The 11,382-nt window shown below is 34.2% G+C and overlaps 1 pseudogene; it reads right to left on the reverse strand.

The window, feature by feature from the left end:
- Positions 1-7,577: 7,577 nt before the first annotated feature.
- Positions 7,578-8,939, reverse strand: LOC113704505 (uncharacterized; annotated as a pseudogene).
- Positions 8,940-11,382: the final 2,443 nt, after the last annotated feature.

Here is an 11,382-nt window from a genome sequence, read left to right on the forward strand (position 1 = left end):
GGGGACATAAGAAGAGCAAGTATGCAAAATGGTCTTTTTACTTGTCAAATTTAGTGGATTGCAGTAGATTGCCCAAAATTAGAAGTTCAAGGTGTTGATTGCTAAAATTGAAAGTTTGGGATGCAAAGACCGATTGCTAAATAGTTGAGGGGTGCAAGCTACAATTAACCCTTAATTAAATTACTAACAATGTACACTTTATTAGTTGCATGAACCAACGGTACTGTACGTTTCTTATTTAGCTAAAGAAAAATTACGGTGTCCAATGTGAAGAAAATTAATAAATGAGTGACCATTTGCAGCATTTGTTCTTTTGAGAATTAGATTATATGTTCTTATAGTAATTAAACTTTCGTGTTATTCATGTTTTTCACCAATTGGTCGAGTTAATTGATATAAAGTTGATAAATCGGATGTATATCCCATGGAGCAATAGTAAACCACCAATTGAAAATCACAATTGTCCTGACTCAATTTTCCTCGGTGGCTGTTACCGCGACCTCCACTCCACATGCAGTAATAGCCCTAAAATCCCCCCACCATCAAAGTAAAATTCCAGACTGTTGCTTTCAGAGGACAGCCAAATGGCAAACGTCAACGTGGGAGAATTTGTAAAGTTCGGTCTTCCAGATTGCATCGTTTAGATGGTGGTACTAGATAAACCATGGAAAAGAAGGCCACAAATTTGGACCACTAAGAAAATGGATAAGAATGCCAATAGACTTGTGGAACAATATTTTTCTTTTTCTTTCTTTTTCCTTTTAATTCCATTTGAAGTGGTCGATTTTGAAATGGGGTCAAGCGATTGGCCATTATTTCTTTCAATGAAATATAAAATGTAGTGGACTACACATTGATGCATAATAATCTTGGAAAGAAGACAAATTGAATAAAGTACTATAATCTCTTGATGGAGATGGAAGTGAATAGAATATGTAGGAATAAAGCGACTGTCGGTATAATATGCATGGCCAACTGTTTAAACTAAATTAAAAGTCGCTTTCTTTGAATCATGTATGTAAAAATTCGCAAAAACCTGAAAATGAAATGACTAAAAACGCACTTAGCACAGAGGGACAGTCAGTTGGCTGTTTGATGGTAGTACTTGAATTACATACTCCTTCTCTTTGTCAGTTAATAGAGTCAAATCAGTTTTTGTTGCAATCCATACTTGAATTTGAGTTATTTAACCAGTGAGGTTGGCTCAATAGGTACGGGAGTTCTTTTAGAATTCTCTTTATGGTTAAATTCAGAATTCAAATCTCGTACCTTCTAATTCGAAATGAAAAAGGCGTGATGAGAGGTGAGAGGGTAATATATATATATATATATATATATATATAAAATTTGAATTTGATTTATTTATTCTATGAAAAATATACCTGGACATTAATATGAAAATTCTCGTCTAAAATTAAGGGCCTGACAATGCAAGGTTGGTTGGACGGAAATAATAAGTATGCTCCACGACATATCCTTCTTAATTACCATAACTTTTTCTTTTTCTGTATATAACTGCTCTTAATGGATAGCATGGAAAGGATTCAAGAGTTGTATAATTAGATTAATCACAATTTCTTGGTATGTTGTTGCCAAAATAATGGATAGCCAAGACCTTCTGAACCAATTAATAAACATTTTGAATATCTCTTCACTTATTGTCTATTTGTTTTGAAAAGGAAATTTAAGTTCTTTAATGGTGATTGTTTGTGCATGTCTTCTAGGGTAATTCTCCAGGCTTAGAGAGTAAATTAGTTTTAGCAAACACTAATTAACAAAAAAGTATCATTCCCGTCTGACTAGTTCTAATTTTTTTCTTTTTATGGAATTAGATATGGCCAAAAGAGTCTGATACTCAAAAAAGGAAAAAAAAGACAAAAAAATCACTATATCAATGTCTTTGGAAAAAAATGGAAAAAAGAAAGGAGCAAGAAGTTATATATTAGCTTTACATACTTGGAAAGGCAGTTTAATGTTCTCTGTCTCTCTCTCTCTCTTTTTGGCATTTTTCTTTTCTGGATCAAATTTTATAATACTAACAGTATACTAACAGCTGATTGTTATAGGACACTTTTATAAAAGAAATTAAAGGGCCAATAAAATAAAAATAAACATATTGGGGTGGGGGAGGCAAAGTGATATAATTTTTCGTTAAAAATTAATACTTGAATAGAAAATTTCGGGGGGCCGGCATCCCTGGTGGTTTGAATTCTGATGAATTGAAAAGGAAAAAATCAACAAAAAAAGAAAAAGGTGACAAGAAGAAAGAACAATCTTTAAACTGAACTCCAAAAAGCATATGAGAATTAGGCAAGAACTGGCATATAGATTGTATAATAAATCTTTCCTTTTCTAGACTTTAATTTCGTCCTGTGTTGCTTAGAAACTTCTTGTGCTGTATGTATAAGCAGCTCAGATTCAAATATATTAAACTGATAATAACTGTCTTTTGTTGCATTCTCCTTGATAGCTAATGTCTTGATTTTCTCTCTTTGAATCTTCTAAATCCAAACACGTTGAGCTAAATTCTTCTACAAAATCCACCTGGCTCCAAGGGAATAATCACAAATTAATTTCTCTTTTTTGAAGTTTCCAAGTGCTATTCTACAACACACACACATATATTCATAAGTCATGAGTCATGTCAATGTCCTGTTGTGATTTTTTAACTAGTCAAGCAAAAAGGGGCGGCCCCCGGGTTAGATCACCCGGTCTGCGGCTGGAAAACCACTCGCAAGGTCGTGGGATCGAACCTCACCTAACGCCTGGGTGCGGTTGGGGTGGCGCTGTACTCCAGGCGCAGGGGATTAATCGGGCCGCCTTCGGGTCTTGACCCGGACACCCCTGTGTTAGACAAAAAAAAAAAAAAAAAAAAAAAAAAAAAAGCAAAAAGGGGCGAACAGCTAGCTGTTCATGGTGTGGCACAAGTCAATAATGTCACAGGCCTTTCAGCTGCGAAATTGCGAATGGAATAGAAGTTTCCATACTACTATAAAAGTTGAGGTATTCATGCAGATAAATGACAAATGAGACAAGACAATAAAAGCAACTTTTAGAGCAGAAATTTACCCTTCCATCAGTAGCCTATTCTGAAAAAGATTCTGATATCTACATGGTTTCGTTGAGGATTCAAACTTGTATTAGATAGAAAAATGAAACTCTTTATTTGATTGTGTTCTCCAAATTAAGTCAAGTATGTATGACATGTATACCAAATCACCTCATAGAGGTTAGATATATATATATATATTTTTGGCATCGAATTAGGAATTCACTTGTGCATGTAGTGAGGCAAGTAATTTGTGTTCTTATATTCTCGAGCATTAACATATAAAAATTAAAGGGTTATTTTTATTTTGCACCCTTAAACTATAACTTAATTATCATTTTGGTCCTTAAATTTTATTCTGGGAAATTTTGCTTCATCCCATTTTAATCCAACTATTAATGAAATGCACAAAAACAACTTTGGAATAAAAAATGAAATATAAGACGATCGGACTTGGGCTCGATGATCGCACTTTTGACCGCTAAACAGGAAATGGCACAAAGTTTTGCAGCTTTTCAGTCATGTCTATGAGTTGCAAACTATTTTTTATGACATTTACTGTTGTAGTAGGTGGCAAAAATATCAGCATGTGACTTGATGTTGAGCACAATATGGACGGTACGGTTGGCAGGAATTATCTGTACCATGCAGAGGTAACTTGTAATTCACCTTTAATAGGTAAAAAACCAATGTATTTATTCCACCTGTAATGTTCTGTTCTTCCAAGAAATTTAATAAAAGCATAAGAGAGAGAAACAAATTTTGACGTCTAGAGGAGGTTAAACGCACCTTAGGTTTTCGATAGATCTTATCATTATTATAGAATTTAAAATTATTGATTAACAGATTATTGGATTGCAATATGTATAAAAGAGAGTTACAGTGATTTATTTATTAAAAAACAATTGAGAAATTTCTTGTACTTTACAAATTTATTGATAATTTTTCAAATATATTATATGTGTTAAATTACAAATTTGTAATTTTGAGGGCATGTTTAACATATCATTAAGATAGTGATATAAATCAAATCTTACTAGACGATTTTCAATAATCTGTTAATAAAATTTATTTTTATCAAAAAAAATCCCTTAGGTTTTTGGATTTATCTAAGTTGTGAATTAATGTAATTTGACTTGATCTTGTATGCGATATAATTTATGATACTTATGATTACTTACTTGTTTCGAGTAATCCTTCCAAAATAAAAGTTTTAAAGATGATAAAGGAAACAAAGGGTGTGTTTGGACAAGAGATTATTTATCTAAATATATTTACTTACATTACTATTACAATTTTCGACGCACCTTTTTATCTGACAATCTTTAATTTGGACTTTTTCCGCTTATTCCGCGGCACCTTGCCGCCAACACAACATAATTGGCATTTTGCATGTGGTATGTCCCTGGTAATTTTTTGACCCAGCTTGTTTCAATAGAATCTGAACAGGAAAAGGAATATGATTATACTAACGATGGAGGACCACTTATTTGAACTAAACTATGAAAATTATTTGATTTGCCTTCAAGATCCATGCATCATTACAACACATAATATAACTTGGGGTAATATAATTGGGCCATCTAAAGGAACGATTGTATTGTAGCATCATTATAACGATGTGGACATATATTAGTCGTTATCTAGTTTAGTATAAGATGTTACTATTTTTTTTTTTAATAGTAATCTTCAAAAATATTGACAGTGTATAATCATATTAGTTGTGTAGACATATATTTGTTGTATTGTCAGTTTTGAACGAATGATAATTATGTTAAGTTCGAATTTAAAATTTAACTTTTACACATATGTCATAAATTCAACTGTGATAATATATACATTATTATTACATGAAAGTTTCACTCATTTTTTTTGTATGATCTAACTGCCTAAAGTTGATTCTTGTTGAGTTCAGGGGAAATGCTTATAAACATCTTGAAATAAAATTCAAACTTGATGTACCATTCTTTCAGAGTCAATTAAAAGTTTTGGGAAATCTTCAAAAAAGTCTCTCAACATCTAAATTTTCTATCCAAAATTCCATCAACAGGAAATTTTTTATACATAAAAACGAAGAAGGAAGTATTGATTCTCGATTGACCTTAAATACTCTTGAAACAAATTACAAACTACACAGCAAATGCAAAGGATCTTATATCATTCAATGTGAATTATATCATTCAACTTTTACACTGCTTATTTTTCTCATCTTGAAACCAACACAACTGTGCTTTTCATAAGACTTAAGAACAGCAGTCTATTTGATAAGGTGAAAAAGTATTGAAATAGAGTTTTTCCAAATATCTAGGAGTATTAGGAGTTTTGATTGTTTGATAAACAAAAATTTTTCTGTTGATTTATTAAGTGGTGTTGAACTTGTGTGTATTATTTTTCAGCACATTAATCGTAACTCAATACTTAATTCTAATCAAAATCAATAGACTTGTTCAACTACTTTTTTCATCTGTCAAATCTACTCTTATTTGTTAACTACGTTCACAATCCTTCTCCAATGTATCTTAGTGTGTAAAACATGTTATTGTTATTCTTTTATTTGGCAACACACCGTACATGGCCGCATGGGAGTGAATTTTGTTCGTGTATGAGTTCCTGCAAAAAAAGAATTCCACGTCTGTCCTATAATCAATGAAAGGCTGGCTGTAGGTTGAAGAACATGGGAAATCATTGATTGATCGTGGAGAGAGTTCTAGCTATGAAAGGAAGAAGAATATAACAAAATAGGGCAAAAACTTTATGGTTCAATCAATTTGACCCAAAAAGGAAATATGAGAATATTTGGAGCTTCCACCTGATTAAACAAGGCATATAATACTGCAAGCTAATGAGAGAACATATTTTGATAACCATACGGGGAAATCCGGTAAGTTCTATGGTGCTTCTTGATATGAATTAAATATATGAGAGGGATATTGTTTACACTCTACCTATTCCACTTTGAAGTTTGAACTCTCTTTTGAACTTAAAATATTTCATTCTCCTTTTAGAAAGAGATGAGGAATCATTAAAATAATTTCTTTTTCAACAATATTAAATATTCTCCAAAGAAAAAATCATTAGGGAATCTTAAAGCAATGAAAATTAATCAAAACACATATGTCACAACAAATTTTCTTGGCCACTTCTTTGGCTTGTACTTTTTTTCAGCATCAAAAGTCAAAAAGATTCAACGTAGTGGGCCGGTTAAGACATGATATTTTACATGAATACAACTTTTACCCCAAAAGTTTGCCTTAATAGATTCACATTAGGGTTTCCATACGAGGATTCCACTAGAAACATCTGGACTAAACAAACCAAAAAGGCTGTCTTAGATCACACAAGTCACAACCTATTAATTGAATCGTGACAAGGAAAGTTGAGTCCTTTATCCAACAAGAAAAAATTGGTAAGATTAAGTCAAGGCGAGAAAAAAAGCAATAGGCGTGGAATTTTTTAACTCGAAGTTTTCTAGTTTGAGAAGCTATTACATGATTTTATCAAACTTGAGGAAGGAGGAAGGGAATTCCCCGCCTTCGAGAGGGCTATGTGGCTCTGTCGCCGGAAGGATCTCATGTGTTAGTTTTCTTGAAATATAAAGTTTCATCTAGAAATGCTCTAAACTTTAGGGAGCGGGGGTCAATATATACAGTATACTGTCCGCAGATTGCACAAGTCTTGCACATAGAAAGTACCAAAGGAGACAATAGGGTTGAACCCAGCTCTTTTTGGTTCTTAAAAAGAAACAGAAGCTGGGTTTTTTTTTTTTTTTAAAGAGAGAAAATAAGGTGACAGTGGGAGTTTGAGTATGGAAGGTACAATGACCCAAGGTGGGAGATTTACAAAAGAGTAAAGAGCTGGCTTGCACCTTTCCTATTATGACATGTTTGCCAAGATTGGTTGGCTGTCACGTGGCAGGATATTATTTGATATCTTTCTTTATATAATGCATGAGCAGTAGGTGTTAGAAAAATTTGTCATTATTTATTATTCTAATTTTATCCTTTTATTTTATTTTATTTTTATAGTATAAGTGAAAGAATTCAAATTCGGAATCTCTCACTTATATTCTCTCATCCGAAACCACCGAACCAATCTCTCTCCCAATTCTAATTTTATACTTGTATGATAGAGTAATGTACAACCATTTCATATTCCACACTCCCATATTTACATAATACTCTACTATTATCCTTGTGTACTATTACTATATTTATCCCAAGTCTTCCTACTAACTTTAATAAAAAAATCAAAAAAATTCCAATACTTTCTAATTAATTCCTTTGTTGCAACTAATTTGTTATTCTATATTTTTTTTCCTAAAGTATGCACTCACATACAGTGTGTAGATAAACTAGAAAGGGCAAATTATCCATTTGGCCCTTGAACTTTTAGTTTAAGTAAAATTAAGCCCTCTAACTATTTATAGTCAACTTTTAGCCCTTAAACTTGTAAAATTGGAAACCCGTGGCCCTTTTACCTGGTTTATCCGGTTTTGCAACTGAAAAATTAAATCACACGAATGGCAATATGCTTTAAAGGAGGGCATTTTTGTCCGTATATTCTAAGCAAAAAGTGAACAGCTCTATCTTCTTCCCTTTCCCTAACCCAACCTGCCATCGACGGAAGATCAGCCTCCAAGAACCCCAAGACTTACAAATACTACAGTAATGCCATCATTCAAAGATTCAGGGACAACCCCTCCTTCCCCCCCTCCCCCAACAAAAAAAATCACTTTTTCTGAAGTCCGCAAGACCATCGTTGGAGACGTCGGCTCCATTCACGGGGGTTTTTGATTTCTTACAGGTCTGGGGTTTGATTAATTACTCTCCCTTTTCTTCTTCTTCCTCTTCTAATAAAGCTGCCGCTGCCCCCCAACAACTCTCCCACAATGACAGCAAGGACTTCTCCTCCTCCTCCTCCGCCACCAAATCTGCTAAATTCAAGGAGGAAGCATACTCCTCAATTCCAGCTGTGAACACCACAATCTCAAATTTATTACTCATGAACTCCAAAAATTCTTCCATAAATGGCCTCTTTAACACGAAGAAATTCACTCTTTCTCCATCTATCACCAGCCTAACTATGAAATCATACTTTTCTAGAGCAGGGCCCGGCTGGGAATGCACTAGAGTCTTGTCCAAATCAAGAAAGACAGTGTTTTTCTCTGGCGAAACCAGTGGTGGAAGTGCAGAACTTTTTTCGTCATCAAACAGAGCTCTTCTGATGCTACTTTTGGGATCTTCAGAACCGTTTTGAAGTAACTGATACCCCTATTTTCTTGGGCTCTTCTTCTTAATTGGAGTTGAAATGCGCGCTAATTTGGAAAAAATCTTGATGAGGCGGTGGTGGCAAGTGTAAATGGACTTGTTAATCGACGCAAGCACCACTAAAGCAGCGGCGGAGGCATTCTTTACAGGGGATTTTTTCGGTGTTGGTGGCTGTGGTGATGGTGGCGCGAATTTTTTATGGACTTTGTTGGGGTTTTCTTCACAATCTTGGACATAATTTTTGTTGGATTTCGTGGAGAAGATCGAGAAATCAAGACGAAAGGGGAAAGGAAGAGTGGTTAATTGATGCGATTTTTAGTGGGGGAAAGGAGTATATGAGGAAACCAGGAGAGAATAGAGTGGGCAGTTTTAAAAATTTTGCTTAGAGTCGGACTCAGTTATCCCCAATTTGCAGAAGCTTAAGAACTCTAGAAATCTGTGCCTATTTGGTTGGGTTAGGGAAAGGGAAGAAGATGGAGTTGTTCATTTTTGTTTAAAAGATGCGGACAAAAATGCCCTTCTTTCCGGTTGCAAAACCGGATAAACCAGGTAAAAGGGCCACGGGTTTCCAATTTTACAAGTTTAAGAGCTAAAAGTTGACTATAAATAGTTAGAGGGCTTAATTTTACTTAAACTAAAAGTTCAAGGGCCAAAATGGATAATTTGCCCAACTAGAAATATCTATATTTGGTCCGTTTGGATTGACTATTTTAGGGGATTTTTTGAAATATTTTACTGTAATAATGTATATGAAAAACTTTTATTGTAAATGTTTTTAATGATATCTTTGAGAGTGTTTTTGAAATATATATATTTTAGAATATTTTTAAGATTTAAAATTTTAATGAGGAATTTTAAAATTTCAGAAAACTTTACCACCACCCACCGCTACCCGTTTACCCATCCCTCCCTCTTCTTTTCTCCCCTTTTCTCCTTCCTTCTCCTCCATTTCTTCCTCTCGCTTCTTCCTCCCCTTCTCCCTACCCTTTCCCACAAGCCCCTTGCCCTTACCCCTTCTCTAGTCACGACCAATGACCAGATCTGGTCGTGGGCGATGACCATAGAGAGGGTGAGGGGGAGGAGCATTGCGAGAGAGTTTGGGAAGCAGAGGAAGGGAGGAAGAGGGAAGAGGAGGGAGGGGAAGGAAGAAATGGAGGAGAAAGGGGAAGGGAAGAGGGAGGGGGAAGAAGGAGGGGGAGAGAGGCGAGAGGAGAGAAGAGGGAGAGGTGGTGGCGTGCGATTGTGGTTTGTGGTGGTGGGGTGATGGGTGAAGAAAAAAGAGATGGGTTTATTTATTTATTTATTTTAGTGCATTTGAGATGTGTTGTGTTTTTTGAATTGTTTTTGAAGTTAATTTTAGAATTTATTACTGTAGATTTGAAAGACATTAAAAAACTCTGGAATCCAATTATGTTGATAATTAAAGAAATAATTTCTTAGGCAAAATTTTAATAAAAAACTAATGCTATTTCCTTAAAAGCTTGCTGTTTAACTAAATAAAATACATTTGTTTATCTTTTACTACATGATATATATTTGTAAAGTGTGATAAAAGGAAATTGAGTCTTTTATTGATATTTATATGTTCATAATATATATTTACAAATGTAATAATTAATATTTAAAAGTATTCTATTTGTAAATTTGCATATACTATGAAAAATATTTTATTACATATTTTCATAGATATAATTTTACTGATCCATTTGGTTCAACAATCAACTTACCGGTTGAACTAGTAATCCACCCATTTAGTCTTTTTGCAATGTTCCTTGATTGGTCGAGTTTAATAACCATGCTAATTATTGTTCACGGTCCGCTAAAAATTCTTTAATATTTGAAAACCCAGGTGCCCCTAAGATAATTAACCAGATAAAGTACTGCCATGCTAGTTTACTAGTTTACTTCAGAGTTCAGATCTACAAGACCCAATTCCACCATTTTAGCATATCTTACTTGGTCCTCACCCTCAATTTCCCACCTCTCTTCAGAAGACAAAAAATCTATTCATCCACGCGTGCACGTGACTTTACTGTACATTCGCTAGTACTTATGCAATTCCACCTAAATGATAAATCAGGTCCAACAACATCAAACCCGTTTCCTGTCTCTCCAGCCCACACATCCTTGACGAAAAATTCTTACACTGGGACCCAATCGACATAAATTACAAACTTTTAATCGTTGTAGCATGTGCATTGAAACTTCCTAGTCACATTTTCTTTTTGCTAGAGGGAGAAGACCTACTTAATCTTATATATATTTTTTACAAACAATATTGGTAATATATTTCAAAAATATTTTAAATACAATCTCAAATACAACTAATATAAATACCAAAAAAGTTAAAAAATAAAACAAATCCTATCATTATTTCTTTCTCCACACACCACCGTCACCACAACGATCAGTTTCGAATCTTCTGTCCCAAAATTAGTCTCTATCCCCTCTATTTCTTCTTTGTACAGTTGCCACGTTTCTCCAACTTTTTGATAATGCAAATTCAAACAAATCGATAATAATCCGTTGACAAATTTACTCAAAATCAATTAAAACAGATAACTTAAAACTTTTAGACCTTTGGATAAATCAAACGGTTCCAACAACTTAAAACTATTTTTTTCTTTGGATAAATCAAGCAGTGGTTCCCTAATCAGAATTTCTTCAACTCTAGTTTACATAAAGAAGAAGATTGCAAATTTTGGTTTTAAAGAAACTTGTCAACGGATTATTATCGGTTTGTTTGAATTTGTGTTATCAAAAAGTCAGAGACATATGACAACTGTACAAAGAAGGAACACAGAGGATAAAGACTAATTTGGGAATAGAAAATTCAAAGCCACAACCACCACCCACCACATATCACCATTGCTGCCGCCACCCCCTTCCCACCTTGTTCCCCACCATCCCTCTTCACACTCCTTTACTCTCTCTTCCTCCCCTTGTTTCTTCCTTTTTACTCTTTCTTTTCCTCTCCTCCCCTTTTCTCCCCTCTCTTCCTCTTTCTCCCACAAAATACATGAGCCCTTAAGTTTTGTGCTATTTAAACTATAATTGTGCATTACT

Source organism: Coffea arabica, chromosome 8e, assembly GCF_036785885.1.
Source record: "Coffea arabica cultivar ET-39 chromosome 8e, Coffea Arabica ET-39 HiFi, whole genome shotgun sequence".
NCBI lineage: Eukaryota > Viridiplantae > Streptophyta > Magnoliopsida > Gentianales > Rubiaceae > Coffea > Coffea arabica.